The 27,221-nt window shown below is 41.6% G+C and overlaps 2 pseudogenes; one reads left to right on the top strand and one right to left on the bottom strand.

The window, feature by feature from the left end:
- The window catches only part of LOC117441148 (zinc finger protein 208-like), a 447,659-nt pseudogene that overhangs the window by 350,801 nt on the left and 69,637 nt on the right, over nt 1-27,221 (bottom strand).
- LOC117441147 (zinc finger protein 721-like) overlaps nt 1-27,221 on the top strand; it is a 424,075-nt pseudogene that overhangs the window by 260,022 nt on the left and 136,832 nt on the right.

Raw genomic sequence — 27,221 nt, forward strand, 5'->3', positions numbered from 1 at the left:
GGAGCCGCAATTAAGCATATTTTGTTTTTTCACAGTTTACAATTCCCATCTATTGGCCTTGTGTTGGGTAATCCTTTTTTCCATTACAGATCTCATCCCAAGACGTAAAGTCAGAATTGACAGGCATAATGTTCACTGTTCCTTTAAGTTTCGTTTTCTGGCTGTCCTTCTGCTTATTGCAGCATTAAATCCAAGCCATTGTCCAATGCAGCTTATGACTCCAATATACGATCCAGTTTGAATGCTGCTCATACCCGGCCGCTTTCCCAGCCTTGGCTCTCGGCCTCTCCTTGATGAGCGCAGGTGGTGACAATCTCCAGCTGATTGTGGCGTCTTGTCCAGCTGATCCGGGATGATGGTGTCGGTTGTGAAGTAATCCAATTGTTTGTCCGGTGAAAACGATCCTTAATCCAATGCGATATGTTTCTTATTGTCCAGTTTCACTCAGAGTACGATTCTACTTAATGTAATGGCAGTTTAAATGTTCCAGTGTCCTATATATTTTTGCCATTACTTCACAGGAGGGTTTAGAGTGATCCTGACGCAGACACAAACATATGAAGTTCTGGTCTTTTGCTGCAGTTTTAGAATGATGTGTTATTGCTTTACATACCAAGGTTTAAGTACACGGTGTCAATAGTTGTAGTATGAGCATCTGCTGGGGCTGGCTGGCCATCTGGTAGAATCTGTATGCTCTTCCTCCTGTGTCCTCTTCCTCTCCTGTGACCTATGACCCCTTTTATAAACCCCGCCACCAAGTGTTCTAAAATAATATTGCACTATACATATAAATAAGGTAAACTGAGACACCAACAACACCCATAAAATGGCTCCTACAAAGAGTGTTGGAAAACCTTTTCTTAAAGTATTCACCTTAAAGTCCATGAGCGATTTTCACTGTTCACATGCTTCATGTATCTGGAACATATTTACGATGTTTTCAGTTTGATTCTATTCTCTTGTTGAAATGATCAGACTACCAGAAATAAAATGGCCTTAGAAACAGACTCGTCACCCTGCATATTTGTTGTGTTTTTCAGAATATTATAAACATGTCATTCCCTTATCTTCAAATACCCCAGGTTGTGTAGTGATGTATTTGAGGTGTACTGTCCACATCGCAGACCTGAAGTCGTGCAGTCAATGTATGCGAAGTGTACAGGACCTTGGTCTCTGAGACTCAAAAAAAGCCTTTCTCGCCTACCTGTCCACTTTGCAGACCTGAGATCCTGCAGTAATTTCTCAAAGATGGTGTGGCATATAGGGAGTTGCAATCTCCTGATGATATAGACTGTATTATAGTGGACATCTGCAACCCTAGAAAACAAGATAACATTAGGATAATCAATCAGTTTTTATATTACTGATAATTGTCTTTTTGTTCAGAACTTCAACACATTTCGAAGTGTTTCCCGAGCCAGAACGACCTATCTTTCTTCCTGGCTTGCTATAATGATACTACAATTCAAATGCAATACCAACAGCAACAACGCAAACTACAACAACAACCCACACATTGCTCATTGTTTAGAGCGGTCATAAAGTCTTGAAGCGCTCAAATTCGAAACTGTTTCAACCTGTCACCTGTCAGAATCGAGACGAGGCAGTGCATTGAATCGCCTGATTGGACCGCGAAGCAGTCAAGTGATTCATTCAGGAAATGAAGCAGTTGCTGGTTCGGATGTCATATGTCACGTGATTTGAAGCACTGCTTCTATGAAATAGGAAGTCCAGGGTTGAAGCTCAAAGCTTCAGTGTCAAACTGTCATCACTAGTATACAACCCATGTCCAAATCTAACCACTGATATATTTAAAGAAATAGCAGAATATAAACATAGGAAGGAAGTTTGGTGTGGTGATTTCAATGCACACAACAGTCTATGGGGCAGCAACCATACAGACAGTAACGGAAACATAGTGGAGGAAATACTGGAGGAAAGAACACTAGTATGCCTTAATGATGGACATGGCACCAGAGTAGATGTTCACAGGGGGAACGTCTCATGCCTGGATCTGACATTAGTCTCAAACTGTTTGGTTCATAGATGTGAATGGTTTGTTTTGAATAACTCCACTGTAGGAAGTGACCATTACCCAGTGCTTCCTAAAATGAATAATAATGTATATATGCAGGAAGGAGGTGTGATAACCAGGTGGTGCTTTGCTAAAGCTGATTGGGGGAAATGTAGGATATGGTGTGAGGAGTCGGTACACCTGCTAACATCAGAGGGAAGCAGAGAGGTCATTACAAGCCACATAACGCAACATATACTATAGAAGGCAGATATGTTAGGAAGGACACTTGCAGCAGTACATCGTGGGGAGCATCTCAGTGATATCCATAGGCAGCAAAAACAGCAGTTACTAGCAGAGAATGAAAAGGTGAAGGAGAAGAGACAGGATAATAGGTCAGCTCTGGATGTGGAATTAGTGAGAGTGAGTAATGACGTGGGAAAAACATTGAAAATGAAAGAGATAATGGCAAAAGTGTACTTTGACATTGAAAAGGCGTATGACTCTGTGTGGAGGGAGGGGCTACTGATCACATGGAGGAGAATGGGTATTGGAGGGAGAATGTTCAATTGGGTAAGGGCCTTTTGAACAGACGGGCCATTTAGAGGAAAGGTTGGAGCAGATATTTCCAGTTATTTAGAAATAGAAAATGGTATTCCCCAAGGGAGTGCAGTCAGTCCAATATTATTAACATCATGATTAATGACATGTTGACATGCTGAGACTCATGCATCCAATGGGCTCTACACGCAGATGATGGGGCTCTGTGGATGAGGGGAAGACGTGCCCCATACGTAATGGAGAAGCTAGAGCGATTAAAAAAAGTGGAGAGGTGGTCATATAACTGGATTCAAAATGTCAGAAAGCAAGTCATGCTACATGGTATTTACAAACAAACGCAAGATTGATGGCCAACAGCCAACACTCTATGATCGTCCAATGACAAAGGTGAATGAGTTCAAATACCTAGGACTGTGGTCTGATAGCAAATACACATGGGAAATGCATATTAATCAAGTGGAAACACAATGCTAAAAGTATTAAATGTATTGCGAGCTGTAGCTGGATGCAACTGGGGCGCAGACAAACAAGCATTAATAGACATTTCCAGATCAATGATGAGGTCCACAACAGACTATGGTTGTATAGCGTATGGAGCAGCAGCAAAAACATCACTTACAAATGGATAGACTACAATATAAAGCATTGAGGTGTGTATTGGAGCGATAAGTCAACTGTTAGCTTATCGCGACAGGCCTATGCACACAATGAAACAGTGGAAACAAACATGTGTTTGGCTTTCATTAGTGAATGAAACTGTGAGCCCTTTATAGTCTGTGTCCAATATTGTGTATTTGTATATATTGTATATCCTATATATATGCTAAGGTCCCGCTACTGACACGATAGCAGTCATTTAGTGCGCATATGTGTAATTAAATATCAAAATCTCACTCCAGCCAGGTACCCACAGTTAGCAACCCTGGTTAGCTTCAGAGCTAGCAGTCTGTGTTGTAAACAAAGACAGGACGAGCTGGAAATGAAACAAACAATACTTAGAAACTGGTTAAATGTTTCTGATGGAAGGAAACGACCTCTTTTCTCTTTGAATGTGGTTTATACCTTTCAGGTAACAGCAACAGTTAAAGCCTGACAATGAACCGTTTGGCTTAGCTACATATCAGAGATACATATCGTTCTTGTTCTACTCTTTGTTTGTCTGGATTATATCTCTCATTTGCATTCACAGTAATATATGTATAAATGCTACTAAATGAATGCAACATATATGATACTCTACATAGAAACTACTCTGTGTATGTCACAGTTCACACTTCACCCTTTCTAAACACTGAATGAAATAGGTTTTTGATGCTTATACATTCAAATAAACGACCTGTTTTAATGAGGTTTATACATTTCAGATAACAGCAACAGTTAACAGTTAAATTTGATGTCACTTTATACTACTCCTTCATTACATACCAGATATAAATATGTACTTTTAATAAGATGAGAGAAGAGTTACAGATCATGTGAAACTAAAACTGGTATATCTACATATATATAATCAATGAGTGAATGTGTCTTTCAGACGCCCCTTGATCACATGATGGTTATTAAGTCACCTCAATATATTTCTATTTTCTTTCTGCTGGTTCTCTGTCATTGAGGTGAGAGTTATCACGATGCGGGGAAAACCGGTACCAGTTCAAACAGGGAGACCTGGTGTTCGCCAAGACGAAGAGATTCCCCCACTGGCCTGCCAGGACACACACACACACACACACACACACACACACACACACACACACATACATGTGCATACACACGCGCATACACACACGGGCACGCACACAAACATGCACGAACGCACTCACATGCGCACACACACACGCACGCACACACACACACACACACACACACACACACACACACACACACACACACACAACATAAATACATGCGTACAGATGTGTTTTCCTAACTAACGTGATATTCTGTGTGTCAGCGTGATGGCGGTGGAAAAAAATAAGAGACACACACACACTGTAATCCTGACAGCAAAGACATGTCGACTTCAAAGTGTAATATCCGTCCTCAGAGAGTCGAGAATGGGGAGAGATGGCAGCAGCACACAGCACAGAATAATTACTGAAACTAAACAAAGTGTTTTTATTTATTTATTAAAATGATAACTACTAGTGGCATGCAGTCAGCATGTCGTTGTGTCCCTGAGACACCAACCAAGTCTCACAAAAATACGTGTCATAACTACGTTGGTCCACAACGTAGGACGTAGTATTTCTACAAAAACGCCTCTGAAATGGTAAGACGTTTTTCTTTTTTTTCACCATTCATTCCAATGGCTGGCGTCTGTGTCACGTGATCTTCACATTTCTCCCCGCAGGAAAAAAAAACATGGCCGACATTCGTTTTATTCTCGGTGTAAAATGCCTATTTTAAAGTTAGTTTTGCCATTTGTCATTTGATGCGAGAAATATGAGTTGTTATTTCAGATTGTGTGTGCAGTGGATGTACATGATCTTTAGTTTGCTAGTTATTACGAAGATTACTTCAGGAAATTGTGTCCATTCAACGTTTTCATTGTTACCAAGGTGGTTGCTAGGGACGCTGCTATCGATATTATTTCTGTTATGTTGTGTAACTGTTTAATGGTGTTATCTTTATTGCTACCCCCTTCCCCGTCAACGTATAGTGTTGGTCTACAGCGCAAACATATTAGTTTCACAAAATCCGCATCTAAAATTGTGGCATAGATACGTTATTTTCCCCTAGATGCCGTGTGTATACGGATTGCCCACAGTATTGAGTATGTTGAGTGTGTTCATGCACCAGCCTGCAAAAGATAAACAAGCGGTTTGACCGAGAGCCATTTCAGTTCAGAATACATTTTTATTTATTTTAATTTCCACACTGCTGTCAGGCAGTTTTGGCAGAGCTCATATTATACGTCAGTTGTATATTATTGTTATTGCCTAAATAATCCAGTATCAGTCGGGCTGTTTTACCTTTGTGTAATAACAGGAATACAGAGTCAAATGTGATATATTGACGATGCTTTAAATAGCGTTGCAGGTAAATGTGATTTAAACTAATTGTTCCTTGCGTCAATTGTAAGAAGAGCTGTAATTCCCCGCCATTAGGTAGCCGTAGCTAGCACTGATTAGATTCACCTTAACTACCTTAATTAACAAAGTGAAGTTTAGCATCTTACCAGCAGTGCAGAAACAAACATCAATTAGTAGATATAAATAAGATATTATATGGTAAGCAGTAAATATATTCAGCAGGGAAGCATACAGCTGGAAGAATGATACGATTACAGAGTACGCTTTAAATCGGATTGGTCAGTCACTGGGGGTGAGGCGGGGTCTGCTGTTTCTTCACTGGGGGTGAGGCGGGGTCTGCGGTTTCTTCACTGGGGGTGAGGCGGGGTCTGCTGTTCCCTCTCCAGGGAGATAACCTGTCGTGGCACTCTGAACACTGGCTGAAGGGTTCCCTCCAGCCAGCTTCTGGCCTCCAGAGTCCAGAATGCAAACCTTTGGCCATGCCTTTGAAGCAATAAGAACAAGACGTCATCTAAAGTATTGGCAGTAGCTGCAGTGGAAATGATATACCGGTCTGCAATTTAATCCACATCTGTGAATGGTATACCCTTAAACATAAGAACATAGAATTGTAGTATTATTATATCGTGATCATATTATTTAAATGTGTAAATTATGAATACCAAACATCTGGATCAAGTAACTGGTCACCACAAACAAATCATAGGACTTGTTTTGATGTATTGCTCAAATGGAACTGATCATAACATTCAGGCTGCTTTTAATGCAGACGCATTGCAGCTCCATTTGCATTTCACAAGAGACTGTTTGCTCACTTTACCTTCATGGAGAACTGCACGGACATATAATTCATCACCTTGAATTGTAAAGTATTGTCAAGGCTCCTCCTCCTCCACCCTGGCTTTGTGTATGTGTGTATCTGAGTTCATATCCTCCAGCTCAAAGTCTGTGCCTTCGTCCTCCGTGATCCAAGTTCCAGATATGGCAATGATGCTAAATGTTTGTTGAAACTGATTTGAATATTCCTTGATGAGGTTAAAGTCTGCAGACATGCTTCTGCTGTTGAAGTGAATAGCAGAGAGCTTGCCCTCTGGTGGTATGCTCTGGTTGTACTGTTGATCAGTGTAATAACAGCAGTTGTTGATGGTAGAAGAGAAGAAATTGTTGTCCGGGTCTATTTCATAATCCAGATCTTTTGTTTTATCATCAGTGTATTAAAATGTTTTAGCAACAGTTGGTCTTGCTCCTTGATCATCTGAGACATATTCATATGTTCCCCTATTGAAGATGATGTGTCATGGTTGTGTGTAAGTGCTTGTACCTCACGTGTGGTCCAGAACATGAAGATTATTGGTATTCATCCAGATCCTCCATGTTTCTGATGACCAGTACTTTGGCCTCCTCAGGTGTTCCGTTTAGCTTTAGAAATATTTTGCAGCTTGTTGTCCAGGTGTTCTGAACTGTCTTTTGTTTTTCATGAAGCGAGCCTTTCTGGCCCTGTCGCCGTTGTACTTGGTCAGATGCCATTGTCATACTGATATTCTGTACACACTGTGAAGACCACTGAGACAAATGTAACATTTGTGATATTGGGCTATATAAATACACATTGATTGATTGATTGATGCTCGTTGATGTAGACATCTTATTTTATGTTGTGTGAGCTTATCTCTCTGTACAGCACTTTGGTCTGAAGGTTTTAAAGTGCTATATAAATAAAGTTGGATTGGATATTCGAGGTGGTTTTAAATAACATTTCCGTATTTATTTATTTCTCCAAGTTATGTTTGTGTTTGAAAATGAATTCTTCATATTTGATAAATGAGAGGTAACATTTTATTGATGGTATTATTTCCACATATTTCTCTCCATTCTTCCTTCTGCCAACAGTGTCGCAGTTTCTCGTCCCTCCCGTTGTAGTGCTTAGTGCGTACACATGGGTTAGAGGTTGCGTGGAGGACCGCACGTTTTCCCGTCAAGTTAGTATTTTATAAATCGCAAACATTGCGTAGAAACTGGCGTACGCCATTTTTTGAGCGTATATCCCTTTATAAATGAGGCCCCTGATCTGCTTCATCACAGTGAAGTATTCCTGGGCTGCAGTCGGATAGTTTAAAAAATACAGCTCCTAACGTCTATCTCTTGACCTCTGAGTGAAAGGTCACGGGGTTAAGGGATAGTGGAGAGGAGAATTCAAAAGGACTTAGGAGAAGAGACTGCGGTACCTTAGAGAATCGACTGCACTTTCACTATCCGACGTCTTTCTGATGCGCCAGCAGACGTCCTGAATGTGCGTCTGCTGCTGTGGGGGAACCATGGAAACTACAGTTTTCTATACAGCGGACTACAAACATGGATGTTCAATAAGAACGAGGGACTACTGTGAACTCATCTAGAGACTCTGCACCGTGCTCTGATGCTGTTGCTTTGCTTTATGAACGTGGACAACAGAGAAACATATTCTTCATGACCAAAGTTGGAATTGAAATAAAAAAGGAAAGTGAAACTTCTGCTCGTCACCCTCTCCCTCCGGTCCACATTAATACAAATGATCCCAATACGTATTATTGATGGAAAGATCTTAAATCAATACAGATGTATTTATTATTATTACGTTATTATTATAACGTTAGTCCTTAACATCTATCTCTGTGTATATCACCATTCAAACATCTTTTAAAAGTTGAACAAACCCCACACAGCTCAGTAAAGACTGTGAGATGTTGACTTTATTTGATCATTTCAGCAAAAACTATCGTTCATATTTCTTTTTTTGATTATAATACTGATGAACGTTCAAAACAAAGCACTTTGGCAACTTATCACATACGTCTTAAAATGCTTAATAAGCACCGTAACTTTCATGATATAATTTCTCCGTCATTTGTTTCCGTGAACGGCCGACTGTTGTGTGACGTCAAATGCTGCGGCTGCAAGGCATTGTGGGGCAGAATTTTCTCCTCTCCTTTCGGTGAGGGAGGTCGAGTGGTTCCTAAGCTAAAGGAGGTTATAAAGGAAGTTTCAAACCTCCTTTCCTATCATGTAGAGAATCAGCACTTATCATGGCTGCCACTGAGGGACTTCCGGGTCATTTCACTCCGTCAGGAAGGTTGCTAAGCTAAATGGACTATTCGACTGCAGCCCTGGTACTTCCCCTACCTCCCTACTCTGATCTGTGACCTGGAAGAGGAACAGGAGACAGCTTCCTGCAGGGCGGGAAACTTATACGAAACTTATACTTTGTCACACGGATAAATGCAATCAGATGCAGAAAAGACACATTTCACCTCCCCTGATGAACAAGTTCAAACTCTAATATCATAAACATAATGTCTTATTTGAATCATACCTGTAGAGGAGGCATCTAGAGGTTGCGTAAGTGATGTGTAAATCATGTACGTGCTTTGTTAGTAATTCTATCGCTGGAAGTGGAGTCGAAAGAGATGAGTTTTCAGTCTGGAAGGTGTGCAAGCTTTCTGCTGTCAATGGGAGCTCATTCCACCATCTTGGAGCCAGGATAGCAAACCCACGTGTTTCTGCTGATGGGAACTTGGGTCCCCCTCGCAGTGCGGGTGCAGCGGAAACGGTTCATTGTAAGGCTTTAACTGTTGCTGTTATCTGAAAGGTATAAACCACATTCAAAGAGAGAAGAGGTCGTTTCCTTCCATCAGAAACATTTAACCAGTTTCTAAGTATTTTTTGTTTCATTTCCAGCTCGTCCTGTCTTTGTTTACAAATACAGACTGCTAGCTCTGAAGCTAACCAGGTTTGCTAAATGTGGGTACCTGGCTGGAGTGAGATTTTGATATTTAATTACACATATGCGCACTAAATGACTGCTATCGTAAATGACTGCATTCTCCCCCCGGGAAGATTTTTTTTTAAATATTGAAGTCAAAAGCATCAATCTGGTGCACTTTGAGAGCAACATTAACCCTACCTTAATAATACCTTAAAGGGGACATATCATGCTATATTTGAACAATATATTGTAGGGCCATACCTATATAAAGTATATAAATAGTTTTTCTTTCAAAATACCAAACAGATCCTCCATTCGCTCTATTTGCTCTTTCCAGCACTGTTTTTGCATGGGACTGATTCTGTGAGCTGCTGCAGGAGAGGGGCGCGTGCTCTGAGATCAGCTGCTGGGCTGCACCGGGGAGAAAAAGAGATCTCCGTCCTCCGTGTTTTATTCTTATATGATTATATAGAGTCATTATTTATTTGTTTTAAAGCTCAATAAATCACAAAGAAGACCTTTGACCGGCACTTTTCTAATTTTGTCCGGAAGATTTAAACTTTAACGGACATGTTGACCGGCGAAATAAAAATCTAACTGAAACTCTGCCGCACGGTCCCCTCGTTCCTTGGAAGAGCCGGAGAGGAGGGTGTTTGTCATCTGCTGGTGGACTACGGGAGAGAATTACAGCGAGGGAGGGATTGCATTGAATTACAGCAGCGGGAGCAAACGCTTGCCTCGGGGAGGGAGAAAAAGCAGAGCAGAGTATAAACAGAAGGGCAACCATGTGCGGGAAGTCTTCTTCGCTGCTTTTGTTGCAGACTACAGCGCCACTTACAGGCCTGGCATATGTACTACAGTGTCTCCAGCGCAATGGCCGGCCGTGGCCTAACCCCACATTCCCCTGATAGGTGGAGAATTGACCAATAAGCGGAGCATCACTTCTGTGACGTAGAAAATAATTCAAGATCAGTCTGTATCAGATCCGTTGCAGCCCCGTTTTTAGAGATTTGGGTATGGAGGAAAAGAGAGAGGGTTGTGTTTTGTGACACTTGGTGAGTTCCCTGGAACACCGGGGACTAGGGGTGTAACGGTTCACAGAAGTCACGGTTCGGTTCGTACCTCGGTTTGGGGGTCACGGTTCGGTACGGTTCGGTAAAACAAGAAAAAGCAAATAAAAGTCCCAAATGCATAATTCCAGGTTTGTTGTTATTTACTTTTGAACAGTAGTGCAAGTTTCAGTTTAAAAATAAGGAACTCTGACATTTTGAATAATTAACTGTATTAAACAGTTAAAAACAAACCACAAACAGCACCACACACACTCAGATGGCCATATTGATGATGCTGATGTCAAACAAAAAGGTTTCATCAAGCTGTAAAACTAAAAAGAATGTCTTGAAAATATGACATCATAAATAATAAGAAAGTGTTTCCAGAGCGCAAAGTCGTTGAAAAAATATGCCAAAAGCTTCCGTTATTTATTTTGGTCTCTCGGCTCTCATGTCTATTGGTTTATTCAAAACAGCGGGGATCAGCTGCTGAACTGCTGTTGTCTTTTGCCGGGCTCCGGTGAGTGGCAAATCTGGGTGATGCCTTCTGATGTGATTTAGCATGTTTGGCGTGTGTTTCCATTAGCATACCGCACCGCTATCGAACAACGCCGACACACCGTCCTCTTCCGATCCACTGCGCATTGCTTATCGTTTTATAGATCTATTCTCATCCACCATCTTTGTTTGTGACGTAAACAGTGTAAGAGTCACGTTTCTGAATCGGGCACTCTGAGTGGATGCAGTCACAGCCAATCGGATTCAGAGTGTTGCCTGTCAGTTCCGTTGCCTGTCAGTTCCGTTGCTATGGTTCTGTTGTTATGTGTACTGAAACGAGAGCCGGTATAATTCCACGCACGAAAACAAAATAAAAATTGGAATACGTTATTTTAGTGTCTTAAAAGTAGACTGAGGTATGAAGGGTTAACGTTACATCTTAGGATAATTTTTAGTCATGTTCTGTATACATACTAACATATAAGGGTATTGACTTAGTGTGGTTTATCTTTTTGTCGCTGCTTTTAATTTAAACTGAGCTGTTGTGTTCATCAGTAAAGTGGAACTTCTGTGTGAACTATTCATATCTTAAACTGCACTGTACATTTTTATTCATGTATTTTTTCTTTTAATGTTTCTTTTATTATCTTTTACTGTTTTTAAATACCTTTGTCTGAATGTCTTTCATTTTTGTAAAGCACCTTGAATTGCCTTGTGTTGAAAGGTGCTATATAAATAAACTTGCCTTGCCTTGGTTACTCCATGTTTACTAGCTATAAGATTAACGTTACAGTACATCACTATTTTTCACTTCTTACTCAGTCAGCCAGAGTGCAGATATCACCATTAGATTCACAAACCTGAAACATCCATTTCTTCACTGCTGCTGCTGCAGCTTGTGGCGCCTGCTTCGATGAAAATAACTTTCTAATATCCATAACTTTATAGGCTATTAGCTTAAAACTCGTCAGGCACTAGGAAGGATCACTTCTTCTTCAGGGCAGGGAAGGCTACGCAGTACGCAGGCTAATGTCCCGCAGCGGCTGCCTCTCTGGTGGACTCCGGTACTGCACATTACTCCCGAGACATTTTCAACAACATTTTCACTTTTTTAAGTGAAACATCCGGGGCTTTTCAGAAAACATCCGGGGCTTGAGCCCAAGTAGCCACCCCCTAGCGCCGCCTCTGTTGGCGGGGTTGAGCAGTGCATTTGGTAGTGTGGCGGAACGTTTGTGTTCCGGGGACTGGTTAGAGGGACGGACTTCCGGTGTTTCCTCAGAAGCAATCTGGAAGGAAACCAAATAACCCCTTGTCCTCATTGCTCCTGTCTCACCTGCTCATTACAGGTTAGTAAAAGCTGCACAAATCATATGAAACCCCCCATAATGTTCGCGTATATAGTGTAACGGCCCACTAAGCGTGTGGAGTGTTTGTAGCGCTGTTTACATGTTAAAAAGAGTGTATGAATGTGTGTGCGTATTAGCTTAGCTTTCCCCGCGCGGCGCCATCTTGGGGATAACGTGGTCTGACACGGAAATGGTGCGAGTGAGATAGTAGGCTTGTTTGAGACACATTGCGGCTCGCCTCGAAAGTAGACGAGAGTAGCCGGGGGAGGTCTCAAAAAGCTCGCCTGAAGTCGGACAGCTCTTCATCTTCTCTCGGTTTTTTTGGCGGATTGCAAACAACTTTAAGGTGCATACCGCCACCTCCGGAGTCGGCTTGACTCGGTTTGCATTTATAAAGAATGCACAAATGTGTTTAATCGTTAATGTCAGATATGTACTAAGTAAATACATTTGTTCCTGCTCAAGATTAGATTAAACTTTATTGTTATTGCACATATTAGAGACAACGAAATGCAGTTTAGCTTCTAACCAGGTGCAACAAGCAGTGAAGTGGAAAGTAATGTACACAATCTACAGAATAACATAGAATTAATTGAATGATGAATAAACAGTGGGGTATGAATACACTAGATATCAGCCTGTGAGCAGTATGAACAGTGTGTATGAATATGCTAAGATATATAAAGTATGCAAACGGTAAGCAGTATAGTATAACATATATAGATATTAATTTCATGATGATAAACATTGTGGAACAATGATGACAAATGGGAATGGATGTGGCGACGTAAAACTGACACAAAACAACAACAAACTTTTGCCAGCCAATTGGAGAGTTTCATCAGCAGCATGTGGTAAAAACCACCAATGAGCGCTCAGCTCGAGATACCAGCGAGCCGTTTCCCATCAAGCATTTCGCTTCCGCAGCTCGTGGAGAGCAACTGCGCCGCCTCGCCTCGCTCTCAAGGCTGCGGGCGTCTTTGTCCCGCGAGATTTCAAAGTCTCATGTGGGCGAGCCTCCAGAGCAAGTCGGACAAAATGACTAACCATCATGCAACGCACTAGCAAGACGTTGATCGCAACTGCGCAGGTCTTGCTTGTCTCAAACAAGCCTAGTGTGTCTGAAGGCTCCCGCCCACTAAATATTTCCATACATGTGAAGTTATGAATAAATGTGCACCTTATGAAAGGTATAGTTTAGGTAGTGTTATACTGGATGTGTGTTACACAAGTATGCTGTAGTGTTTGTAGCATTGTGATTCTCTAGTTTAAATGCATTTTAGTGACCGGCAATGAATGGCAGAAGGGTAATAGTCGAAATTACAGTTTCAAGGGATATTTAATACAGGTTTAATACTGTAAAACAAGATGTATGAAAGGTACACAAAGATTAGTGAATGTAAAGTTCAGCTTGAATGTGTGCTTGTCACAGAAGGGGTTATTGACAGTGGATGTGTGTTGATGGAGCTGTCAGAAAAGTGAATGATTAAGTAAATATATTGAAATGCATAAGAGAATTAAGATGTTTAAATACGTTTGTGTAATACAACTACCAACAGAAGCAATCTGGAAGGAAACCAAATAACCTGTGTCCTCATTGCTCCTGTCTCACCTGCTCACAGGTATCATCACTGTTACTGTGGTCTTCATATCGGGGACCCATAACATATACATGGAGTACATTAAACAGTCTCACTAGCTAATGTTTGCTTTCTGTGTTGACTTAGTGATAGTTACACGCGGATAGCGTTATAACCGTGGTTCAAACATCCATTAATGTCACTTTCTATGTGAATAAAGTCATTTTAATGAAATAAAAGTGAACAAACTGTGAGCTGTAAGTTAGAATGTAAGTTGCTACACAGATTATGATGAATTATATCTAAATATTTGTGTTATATTCATAATAATTTACACAGAAAACCAACTTGTTATCGTAATGGTTAAAGTAATTTGCATGTAATGTTAATAACTATCTGACCTTTCTATCATGTTCTCCTCTGCTTAGCATCACATTGACCAAATGGATCACTTTGGAACATGTTTACGTCACAGCAACATAGATGAGACAAGGCACTGCACGTGGTGTGATAAAACACTACATATAAGCATCTAGAAATAGAACATATCATTGAATAAACTCTTTGAATTCCTCCTCTTCACTGCTGACAGTTTATGATGAATTATATCTAAATATTTGTATTATATTAATAATGAAGCAGCTCTGTGGTCTTCATCAGGACAGCTGATGAGCAGCATGGAGGAGAAGAAGGAGGCCCCTGGAGCTCAGGTCAGTGTGCACTTCATCACAAGATATTCCTAATTCCAGCGTTTCCGCCAGGCGGGCGTCTTGCCTTCATTTGACGCCCTTATTCAGCTCGGAACGCCCTATACAGACATAAATAAACCAGCGACTGTATTCTCCATGACACAGACAGTCTGTGGTTTGTACTTGTTTAACTTCTGTCTAGATTCTGAACAGATATGAAGAGCTGTGAGCTCTGAGGGCTGATGTTGGTTTGTGGTTCATATTGTCACCACCCGATCTGCAGCCCTGCCCTATCTGCAGTGCGCATGTGCGAGAAGGTCCGCCATATTTGACAACTCCATACGGCAACTCCAATAGGACATTTGACGTCTAGACGGCTGCCCGATTTGCATCGTGCATTTGCATCAGTCATAAACGTCTCAAATATCTTTATTAAAAAAAAATGTCTTATTTGAAATACAATGAAGGACATTCACAGTTAATGTAATTAGATATAAATTATGAATGCCATACATATTGCATACATTCAGTCAATATTTCTTCAGTATGTATGATAGCTGTCCAACAGAAGTTACATCCATTTCTCACTTATTCTGACAATGTACTTAACCCAATAAAATGACCCAATAAAAGTAGTTGTACTTAACCCAATATGTCCTATTAGAGTTGCCGTATGGAGTTGTCAAATATGGCGGAGCATCTCGCACATGCGCACTGCAGATAGGGCAGGGCTGCAGATCCGCCTACACTGCGTTACTATAGTTACTGCCCCAGTTCCTAAACTGTATTGGAAACGCAGCATAAAGTGAGCCTGGCCTACCAAGGCCTAACTATACCGTACTAAACCGTGCAAGGCCCTGCAGTGGAAATGCGCCATAAGTGGATGTCATTGAAGACCTTTCCAAGAGCAGTCTCAGTGCTGTGGTTTGGACGAAAGCCTGACTGGAACACATCCAAATAGCAAGAAATTACTCAACTGTTGAAAAACTACTTTTTCAATGATTTTACCTAGAAATGGGAGGTTTGATATGGGCCTGTAATTGTTCATTACTGAATACTGTTCCTGTAAGCCAGTACAACGACATGTCGTTTTAATAGTACACTCTGTGTCTCGTTGAAATGACAATAAAGTATGTCTATGTCTATGTCTTATCGATCCGGTCCTTTAACATTACTTTTATCGGTTCTTTTGGAGAAAAAAACAAGGTAAACTAACTAAACAAATTGTGAACAAAACTAACATTGCTTTTTATTTCAATTAAATAAATAATATTTCACATCAAGACAGTCGAACCCGGTGCATTCCTCCGTCTGGATGTGGAGCACTTTTGATAAATGTTTAGAGAAATTGCTCGTGTTACCGCCCTCACATGCTAAACTCTTATTCCACTTTAGGCAACGAGCATTGTCCACATCGACCCGGCTATAGTTTAACCACAGCTCGGAGCGCGTTCTCTCCGCCATCTCCTCCGTGTGTGTTGCTGCATGTAGCAGCTGCGTGTGTGTAAACTGCCCCGCCCCCTCGCTCATTCACTCACGGCAAAAGTTACTTTACTTACTATAAAGACTCACGGTAAAAAAATGCACTACCTATTCCATTGTCATGAAGGTGGAATCTAACTATATCCAGAATAAGTTTTATTGGATCCAGGCTAGAAACATATTTATTTCTGCTGTAAAGTTGGGCATTTTAACATGGGGTCTATGGGAATTGCTCCTTTTTGCATCCATCCCCTGTCGGCCAGTAGATGAACTGCAGTTTGTGGCACTTCCTTCTGGGCTTCCCGGCTCTGCGCTATGAAGCGCTGATTGGCTGTGGGTGGGCCAGACGTGCATGTGGGTGGGCCCAGGCCCACCCACAGCTACGCCACTGGTCAGAGGGCCTAGGTATAAAAGTCACGGCTGCTAACATCAACATTCCACGTTACCACTTGCGCACTCACAAAATGCGTTCGTGCCACACACACAGAGCCGAGCTTGAATGAAACACAGAGACCCAGAAGTAGGCTACTTGTACTGTATATCATATTATTTTCGATGGCTTTACTGAATAATCAGTGTAACGGATTAACAGATCGCCACTGGGCTTTCATCTAAACACACTATTATTTATTTATATGCAGGTTTGTGAGAATGATGGATGGAAGTGGTGGCCGGCTGAATCCCCGCCGTATTCTGAACGCCTCCCGTCCTTCCTCGTCTCTTTTTTCTAGTGTTTCTAAGCGGCTCCCGAGGGATTTCATCCAATAACGAAGAGCACAGATGGCTTGGTATATTCGTAGGAGGCCGATCGCATTGTAGCTCTAGCATAGCCTCGCGGCTGTAGCAGCGCAGAGGCCGGGGCTCCTCGCCATACCTGTTCGTGCTGTCACTCAGGTGTGTCTTGGAAAGTTGAATGGCCAGGTGTGTGTGTGTGTGTGTGTGTGTGTGTGTGTGTGTGTGTGTGTGTGTGTGTGTGTGTGTGTGTGTGTGTGTGTGTGTGTGTGTGTGTGTGTGTGTGTGTGTGTGTGTGTGTGTGTGTGTGTGTGTGTGTGTGTGTGTGTGTGTGTGTGTGTGTGTGTGTGTGTGTGTGTGTGTGTGTGTGTGTGTGTGTGTGTTCTAATGAAGGGAAACACAGTGAAGGCACAGCTCTTTGCAGCTGGTGCTGCTCTTCTCAGATTCTGCTGAGTTGCACGTTACTGCCTCCTGGTGCTGCAGAGATTTCATGAAGTGAAGGAGGTTTTTCTTCTATGAAGCAGCTGTGGGCAACAGATACTGTGAGAGTCACAGACATGAATACATAGGTCAAGGCAGAGTGGTTCACAGACTCTCCTGTTTTGCCGATCCGGTGCTTGAACAAATAACTCTACACCGCTGGCCGAAATGTCCCTAAAATGAAGTCCGAGTTTGAAATATATCTCAAATAATGTATGTATTTCCCCACATAAACATAACAGTCTGCAATGAAACGGCTGTCTCTTGTGCGCTGCACTTCCTACTTTCTCCTTTCTCTCTCTTTTTTTTCTTTCATTGCCCTCTAGGGCATTGGTTCCCAAACGGTGTGCCGTGGGATTTTGTGACAACCATACGTTATTATTGCAATATACAACTACACAGAAATAATAATTTTTTCATTTACTATATCGGTACTTTGTAGGTTTATATGTACGTAATCTGCGCAACTTGCGCGTCCACATCTCCACGTGCAGTGCTACATAAACATGGCTGAGTCAGCGATAACTTTCGAGGGGTGGAGGTATGCCCATTATTTTGAGTTAGTCCGAAGAATAGACAGGAATGTGACGGTGAGGTGCAAACTGTGTCCAGGCCAGAAGCTGTTATCCACTGCTGGAAACACCACGTCAAACCTCAACAAACACCTGCAAAGAACACATGCTAAGGTGAAGCTACCGCACACGCTATTTGTTGTTTTGTTTATATCACGTAGTTCTTCTCTGTCTTCCGGTTGTTGCCTGTTTTGAATGACAAATACACACTACCGCCGCCTGCTGGTAAGGAAAGTTATTGCCACTCACGCATGCGCAGTTCGTACGTGCTTGGCGAGTAAAGTAACGAGTTACTTTATGTAGATAGTAACGAAGTAGTGTAATATATTACTCTACTCTAATTTACATGAAGAACAACAGGAGGTCACGGCTCTCTGTTGAACAGGACTTGCGAGTGGCCCTCTCCTCAGTGCCACCAAGGATTACAAAATTCTGCGCGCCCCGACAGGCACATGTATCTCACTAATTTGTAAGTCAGCAAAAATATTTACAATAGCACATGTTTCAATGCTGATTGCTGAAATGTTACATTTATAATTTGTAGTTCAGGACCATGGACAATGCAGCTTCCTTGCATTGACTGTTCTCTGTGCTGAATTTCTGCTGAGTTTCCTTTGCCTCATTTTTTATTTTGTGACCTGTCTGGTTTAAATGAGTGTGTTGTTGCTTTGATGAAGCCTAATTTGATACAGTTTCAAATTAATTTCTGAAATATTTCATTAATAAATATTTCACGAGTAATATAGTTGTCTTTGTCACATTTTATTTGGCATTAGTAAAAAATTATGCACATGTACAGATATTTTACATGATATGAGTGATAACACGTGTTATAAGGGCTATTTTGCACAATAGGTGTGCCTTGAGATTTTTACTTGTCCTTTGGTGTGCCTTGGGCACAAAAAGTTTGGGAACCACTGCTCTAGGGGCTTCGTACAATACAAATGCAAATATTTTATTTTAAAAAGTAAAGTCCTTTCGAGTCATCTGTCTCAAGCCTAAGTCTCAAGTCATGAATACCAAGTCAAAGTCAAGTCAAGTCTTTTATCAATGTTAGTCAAGCAAGTCTCAAGTCAAAAATTAGTCATGTGACTCGAGTCACATGACTTGACTCGAGTCAAGTCATGTAATATACTTTGGTTAGAATATTGCTGTATTACTGTATCAAATATAATACAAATATAATAAACACAAACAGTTGATAAGTAGTATTTTGTTAACTCAAGGTTTATATTAAAGGGGACCTATCATGCAAAATGCACTTTAGTATGTCTTTTATACATGAACATGTGTCCCCGGTGTTCCAGGGAACTCACCAAGTGTCAGAAAACACAACCCTCTCTATTTTCTTCCATACCCAAATCTCTAAAAAAGGGGCTGCAACGGATCTGATACAGACTGATCCAGATTTGAACACTTTACTGACGTCAGTAAGCGGAGCGGAGGGATCTAAATCGGCATGAAGGTGTTATTTATAATGATCGCGTCGCTGCACATTATCCCGCTTATCACACGGCCACATTCTCAACAAAGTAACGATATGACAACAATATTAATTGAAATGCTTGTGATGCTGTGAAAAAGGCCCAGCAGCGACTCCACTTCCTGAGGATCCTCAGGAAAAACAACCTGGAGGAGAAGCTTCTGGTGTCTTTCTACCGCTGCTCCATAGAGAGGGTGCTGGCATATTGCCTAACCACGTGGTGTGCCAGCTGCTTAGAAAAGCACAGGAAAGCCCTTCAGAGGGTCATCAACACAGCCCAGAAGGTCATCGGCTGCTCACTGCCTTCTCTGGAGGAACTCTTCAGCCAACGTTGCCTCAACAGAGCAGGCAAAATAATTGCAGACTCTTCACACCCTGGACACTTCCTGTTTGCTCTTCTGCCCTCCGGTAGACGCTACAGGTCAATTCAATCAAGAACAAACCGACTGAAAAAAAAAGTTTTTACCCCAGAGCCATACGAGAACTGAACACTGTCAAACGCTGAACTGAACGGTTACAACTTCCAACTGCACTACTTTTTAATAGTTGTATTAACTAATGATCGACATCAGAGATGCAAAATATCATCCCTGTGTTTTTTTTTTATATTGTAAACTATTTAAATAATGTGCGGGCATGTATGGATGTGTGAGCATGTTTAATGTGTATATATTTATATAGATAATATATTTATTCGTTTTATGTGGAAATGCACTGCGAGGATTGCTTTTTTAAATTTCGTTGTACCTGGTGCGATGACAATAAAGGAATTCTATTCTATTCTATTATGTTAAACCTTGGGAAGTATCTAGATATCCCTGCCCTAATGCCAAAAGAACTGCACACTGAATTTGTGTCGCCGTTTGATGTCTATGTCTGGACCGCTGCGTGAAAAGGAGGGTTTCTACCCCGTTACTTCTCTTCTTACTTCTATAAGAATAAAACACGGTGGACGGAGATCTCTTTTTCTCCCCCTCTTCTCCCAGCTGCGGCCCAGCAGCTGATCTCAGAGCACGCTCCCCTCTCCTGAAGGGGGCGTGGTCAGCTGCAGGGGGGCGTGGTCAGCTGCAGCTCACAGAATCAGCCCCCTGCAAAAACAGCGCTGAAAAGAGCAAATGGAGCGAAATGAGGCGTGGCTAAAATGCAGGATCTTTTTGGTATTTTGAAAAAAAAACTATATTTATATACTTTATATAGGTATGGCCCGACAATATATTGTTCAAATATAACATGATAGGTCCACTTTAAGTGAGTTTTTATTGTGTTGTGTATTTATGCTTTTTAGATTGACTTTATCTCTTTCTCTGTCTGTCTGTTCTAGAAACCGAAAGGAAGAGAGAGACGTCAGAGCTGTCAGCAATGTGACAAATCCTTTACAACATCTCGACATTTAAAGAGCCACCTGCGTATTCACACAGGAGAAAAACCTTACAGCTGTGAAGAGTGTGGGACAACTTTCACTCAATCAGGTAATCTCAAAACACATCAACGTATTCATACGGGAGAAAAACCTTACAGCTGTGAAGAGTGTGAGACAACTTTCACTACATCAAGTGCTCTCAAAAGACATAAACGTATTCACACTGGAGAAAAACCGTACTGGTGTGAAGAGTGTGGGAAAACGTTCACTACATCAAGTCATCTCAAATCACATCTTCATGTTCACACAGGAGCAAAACCTTACAGCTGTGAAGAGTGTGGGACAACTTTCAGTACATCAAGTGCTCTACAAAAACATCACCGTATTCACACTGGCGAAAAACCGTATTGGTGTGAAGAGTGTGGGAAAACTTTCACTAGATCAGGTGCTCTCAAATCACATCAACGTATTCATACAGGAGAAAAACCTTACAGCTGTGAAGAGTGTGGGAAAACGTTCACTTCATCAAGTCATCTCAAAAGACATCACCGTATTCATACTGGAGAAAAACCGTACTGGTGTGAAGAGTGTGGGAAAACTTTCACCCAATCAAGTGCTCTCAAATCACATCAACTTATTCACACAGGAGAAAAACCTTACAGCTGTGAAGAGTGTGGGACAACTTTCAGTACATCAAGTGCTCTAGAATCACATCACCGTATTCACACTGGAGAAAAACCGTACTGGTGTGAAGAGTGTGGGAAAACGTTCACTACATCAGGTGCTCTCAAAAGACATCACCGTATTCACACTGGAGAAAAACCGTACAGGTGTGAAGAGTGTGGGACAACTTTCACTACATCAGGTGGTCTACAAAAACATCACCGTATTCATACTGGAGAAAAACCGTACTGGTGTGAAGAGTGTGGGAAAACGTTCACTCAATCAGGTGCTCTCAAATCACATCTTCGTGTTCACACAGGAGAAACCCCATAGTGGTTTTAAGAGTGTAGTAGCAGCAATTAAGCATATTTTGTTTTTTTCACAGTTTACAATAAACAATTCCCATCTATAGAGTGGCGAAGTCACCCCCCCCATCTACTTCCGCTCCATGGGACCTTATTTTGGAAAAATAATGTATTGAAGTCAATGGATAGAGAAAACGTATCTTTCGATCCCGTTTGAATAGTGCCATGAATTACACATATGTTTGTCAATCTTAAAAAATAATTTCCATGTCAAAAAAGTCACAGTTCATCGTAAAACTGTTGAAATATAAGACTGAAAAATACGCAACTACAAAGATTACTAATCCCAGAGTTGCGTAAGTGATGTCACAATTGTTTTCCTCCACTAAGAGATAGCTTAGATCAGCGCCATATAAATAGAATCTATCTATATGGCACTGGCTAAGATAAGATAACTTTAACAAGATGTCCATGTACTTAGTACCAGGTTGTTATCATACCAGCAATGGGTCTTGCTCGTTCTTTCGCTTCCCGTCTGATGAAAGGACCAGGAGGGGCTGGATCAAGTTAGCTTCCTAGCTAGTAGCTTGCACGTTAGTTAGCATTACAGCCGTGTCATTTTTATTAGCCTTAACGTGAAGTAACATCAAGTAACCCAACATGTTAAACAGTAAGAGTAGTAGTCACATTTTGTGAACCCTTTGAAGAGTACTGTCACCGGTGTGATCATTCTATAATACACAATTTAAGCCCGGGGGAGAAATGCTAACGCTAGCATCGGCGATCGACGATCTTTTCTACTTCACGCTATCTGCAGAAATGGTTGACATTAAACATTAAAAGACCAGGCAGTTCAGAGAGAATCAAAGGAAGGCAGGCAGCTTTGCATAACATTCTTCTGGACGTGTTTCATTGTGGTGATAGTGAGGGTAGTCAATCCTTTTTGTTGACAAGACAGTAGTGACGGCCATCTTGGTGACGTGTGTTGTTCTGCGAGACCAGAGATATATTTCATTCAGCGTTTCACACAAACAAATGTGTTCAGTTTTACGGCACATTTTTTTTTTTTACTTGCAAAATTATCTTTTAAATTGACAAACATCATATGTGTAATTCGTGGCACAATTCAAACGGGATCGAAAGATAATCTTTGTCTCTCCATTGACTTCAATACATATCTTTTTCGAAATAAGTTCCCATGGTGCTCCACCGGAAGGGGAGGGACATCGCCTCTCTATGGGCCTTGTGTTGGGTAATCCTTTTTTCCATTACAGATCCCATCCCAACAGCGCCATCTGTTGACGTAACGTCAGAATTGACATGCATAATGTTCACTGTTCCTTTAAGTTTCGTTTTCTGGCTGTCCCTCTGCCGACAGCTGTTTCAAACAGCTGACATTATTGCAGCATTAAATCCAAGCCATTGTCCGATGCAGATTATGATTCCAATATACGATCCAGTTTTAATGCTGCTCATACCCGGCCGCTTTCCCAGTCTTGGCTCTCGGCCTCTCCTTTTGCCGTCTTGATGAGCGCAGGTGGTGACAATCTCCAGCTGATTGTGGCGTGTTGTCCAGCTGATCCGGGATGAGGTGTCGGTTGTGAAGTAATCCAATTGTTTGTCTGGTGAAAACGATCCTTAATCCAATGCGATATGTTTCTTATTGTCCAGTTTCACTCATAGAGTACGATTCTACTTGTAATGGCAGTTTAAATGTTCCAGTTAGGGGTGGGCGATATGACGATATATATCGTCGTGACGATATTAGGTCTCCACGATATGCTTTTTCAGAGATATCGTCCTATCGTGATAAAAAAAAAAAATAGCGGGAGGGGAAGAGGCTCTCCGTGCGCGGCGCAGGGGGCTATGACAGCGGACGGAGAGCCTCTTCCCCTCCCGCTCCCCCAGCCTCACCTACTGATTTTCATTTCACCATATATCAAGCCCGATCGATTTCACAATGTCAGCGCACCTCTGCTTTCATTCAGTCCGAGTTGTTTGACACGCTCCCAAAGTCCCCGCCCCCTTTCTTTGCAGCGGTGGCGTTTTATGTTTTTCCCTTCAGTTATGTCTTTTATTACACTTCAAGTCTACTCTAAAGTTTACATTTTAATTGTTTGGCAGTGACTTTTCCTCATTGATGTTTTATGTTTTACTTAGTTATGTTTTACCCTCCTTTTCATGTTTATTGATGTTCACTGCTCACTTGTTCATTCAGGGATTCATTTCTGAAATAAAACCAGCTTGAAATGCTATTTTGGTCTGTTACTCCTTTTTGTTTTAGTTTCTGTTACCTTGTAGGTGCTTGTTCTGTTAAGTAACTTGAAAAATAACCATAATAACTGACATGAAAAAATATCGTGATATATATCGTCTATCGTGATACTGCTTGAAAATATCGTGATAACATATTTTTCAATATCGCCCACCCCTAGTTCCAGTGTCCTATATCTTTTTGCCATTACTTCACAGGAGGGTTTAGAGTGATCCTGACGCAGACACAAACATATGAAGTTCCGGTCTTTTGCTGCTGTTTTAGAATGATGTTTTATTGCTTTACATACCAAGGTTTAAGTACAGTGTCAATAGTTGTAGTATGAGCATCTGCTGGGGCTGGCTGGCCATCTGGTAGAATCTGTATGCTCTCCCTCCTGTGTCCTCTTCCTCTCCTGTGACCTATGACCCCTTTTACACACCCGGTGCAGCTAAACCCCGCGACCAAATGTTAAAAAATAATATTGCACTATTCATATAAATAAGGTAAACTGAGACACCAACAACACCCATAAAAAGGCTCCTACAAAGAGTGGGAGAAAACCTTTTCTTAAAGTATTCACCTTAAAGTCCATGAGTGAGTTTCACTGTTCACATGCTTCATGTATCTGGAACATATTTACGATGTTTTCAGTTTGATTCTATTCTCTTGTTGAAATGATCAGACTACCAAAAATAAAATGGCCTTAGAAACAGACTTGTCACCCTGCATATTTGTTGTGTTTTGCAGCATATTATAAACATGTCATTCCCTTATCTTCAAATACCCCAGGTTGTGTAGGTATGTATTTGAGGTGTACTGTCCACATCGCAGACCTGAAGTCGTGCAGTCAATGTATGCGAAGTGTACAGGACCTTGGTCTCTGAGACTCAAAAAAGCCTTTCTCGCCTACCTGTCCACTTTGCAGACCTGAGATCCTGCAGTCATTTGTCAAAGATGGTGTGGCATATAGGGAGGTGCAATCTCCTGATGGTATAGACTGTATTATAGTGGAGATCTGCAACCCTAGAAAACAAGATAACATTAGGATAATCAATATATACAACCCATGTCCAAATCTAACCACTTATATATTTAAAGAAATAGTAGAATATAAACATAGGGAGGAAGTTTGGTGTGGTGATTTCAATGCAAACAACCGTCTATGGGCTGCAACTATACAGACAGTAACGGAAACATAGTGGAGGAAATGTTGGAGGAAAGAACACTAGTATGCCTTAATGATGGACATGGCACAAGAGTAGATGTTCACAGGGGGAACATCTCATGCCTGGATCTGAGGAGGGAGAATGATCAATTGGGTAAGGGCCTTTTGAACAGACAGGACATTTAGAGGAAAGGTTGGAGCAGATATTTCCAGTTATTTCGAAATAGAAAACGGTATTCCCCAAGGGAGTGCAGTCAGTCCAATATTATTAACATCATGATTAATGACATGTTGACATGCTTAGACTCAGAGGCGGATTTAGGATTGTAGGAGTTGTTGGGGGGGGGGTGCAGGGGTAAAGTGCTATTTTTTTTACAAGTGGGGGGTGGACCAAACATCCTTTAGGGGGGTCGTCGCCTCCTCTAGGGGGGTCCGGGGGCATGCTCCCCCCGGGAAGATTTTTTTTTTTAAATATTGAAGTTAAAATCATCAATCTGGTGCACTTTGAGGGCAACATTAACCCTACCTTAATAATACCTTAAAGGGGACATATCATGCTATATTTGAACAATATATTGTAGGGCCATACCTATATAAAGTATATAAATAGTTTTTCTTTCAAAATACCAAACAGATCCTGCATTTTAGCCATGCCTCATTTTGCTCTATTTGCTCTTTCCAGCGCTGTTTTTGCATGGGGCTGATTCTGTGAGCTGCAGCACGCCCCCCTGTGGGAGAGGGGAGCATGCTTTGAGATCAGCTGCTGGGCTGCAGCGGGGAGAAGAGGGGGAGAAAAAGAGATCTCCGTCCTCCGTGTTTTATTCTTATATTATTATATAGAGTCGTTATTCATTTGTTTTAAAGCTCAATAAATAACAAGGAAGACCTTTGACCGGCACTTTTCTAATTTTGTCTGGAAGATTTAAACTTTAACGGACATGTTGAAATAAAAATAAAAATCTAACTGAAACTCTGCCGCACGGTCCCCTCGTTCCTTGGAAGAGCCGGAGAGGAGGATGTTTGTCATCTGCTGGTGGACTACCGGAGAGAATTACAGCGAGGGAGCAAACGCTTCCCTCGGGGAGGGAGAAAAAGAGCCAGAGCAGAGTATAAACAGAAGGGCAACCATGCGTGGGAAGTCTTCTTCGCTGCTTTTGTGGCAGACTACAGCGCCACTTACAGGCCTGGCATATGTACTACAGCGTCTCCAGCGCAATGGCTGGCCGTGGCCCAACCCCACATTCCCCTGATAGGTAGAGAATTGACCAATAAGCGGAGCACCACTTCTGTGACGTAGAAAATAATTCAAGATCAGTCTGTATCAGATCCGTTGCAGCCCCGTTTTTAGAGATTTGGGTATGGGGGAAAAGAGAGAGGGTTGTGTTTTCTGACACTTGGTGAGTTCCCTGGAACACCGGGGACTAGGGGTGTAACGGTTCACAGAAGTCACGGTTCGGTTCGTACCTCGGTTTGGGGGTCACGGTTCGGTACAACAAGAAAAAGCAAAAAAAAGTCCCAAATGCATAATTCCAGGTTTGTTGTTATTTACTTTTGAACAGTAGTGCAAGTTTCAGTTTAAAAATAAGGAACTCTGACATTTTGAATAATTAACTGTATTAAACAGTTAACAACAAACCACAAACAGTACCACACACACTCAGATGGCCATAGTATCTATAATGGCTGAAGGTTTCATCAAGCTGTAAAACTAAAAAGAATGTCTTGAAAATATTACATCATAAATAATAAGAAAGTGTTTCAAGAAGGCGAAGTCGTTGAAAAAATATGCCAAAAGCTTCCGTTATTTATTTTGGTCTCTCGGCTTTCATGTCTATTGGTTTATTAAAAACAGCGGGGATCAGCTGTTGAACTGCTGTTGTCTTTTGCCGGGCTCCGGTGATTGGCAAATCTGGGTGATGCCTTCTGATGTGATTTAGCATGTTTGGCGTGTGTTGCCATTAGCATACCGCACCGCTATCGAACAACGCCGACACACCGTCCTCTTCCGATCCACTGCGCATTGCTTATCGTTTTATAGATCTATTCTCATCCACCATCTTTGTTTGTGACGTAAAGAGTGTAAGAGTCACGTTTCTGAATCGGGCACTCTGAGTGGATGCAGTCACAGCCAATCGGAGTGTTGCCTGTCAGTTCCGTTGCTATGGTTCCGTTGTTATGTGTACTGAAACGAGAGCCGGTATAATTCCA

This window comes from Pseudochaenichthys georgianus, unplaced genomic scaffold, assembly GCF_902827115.2.
Source record: "Pseudochaenichthys georgianus unplaced genomic scaffold, fPseGeo1.2 scaffold_151_arrow_ctg1, whole genome shotgun sequence".
In the NCBI taxonomy this organism is placed as follows: Eukaryota; Metazoa; Chordata; class Actinopteri; order Perciformes; family Channichthyidae; genus Pseudochaenichthys; species Pseudochaenichthys georgianus.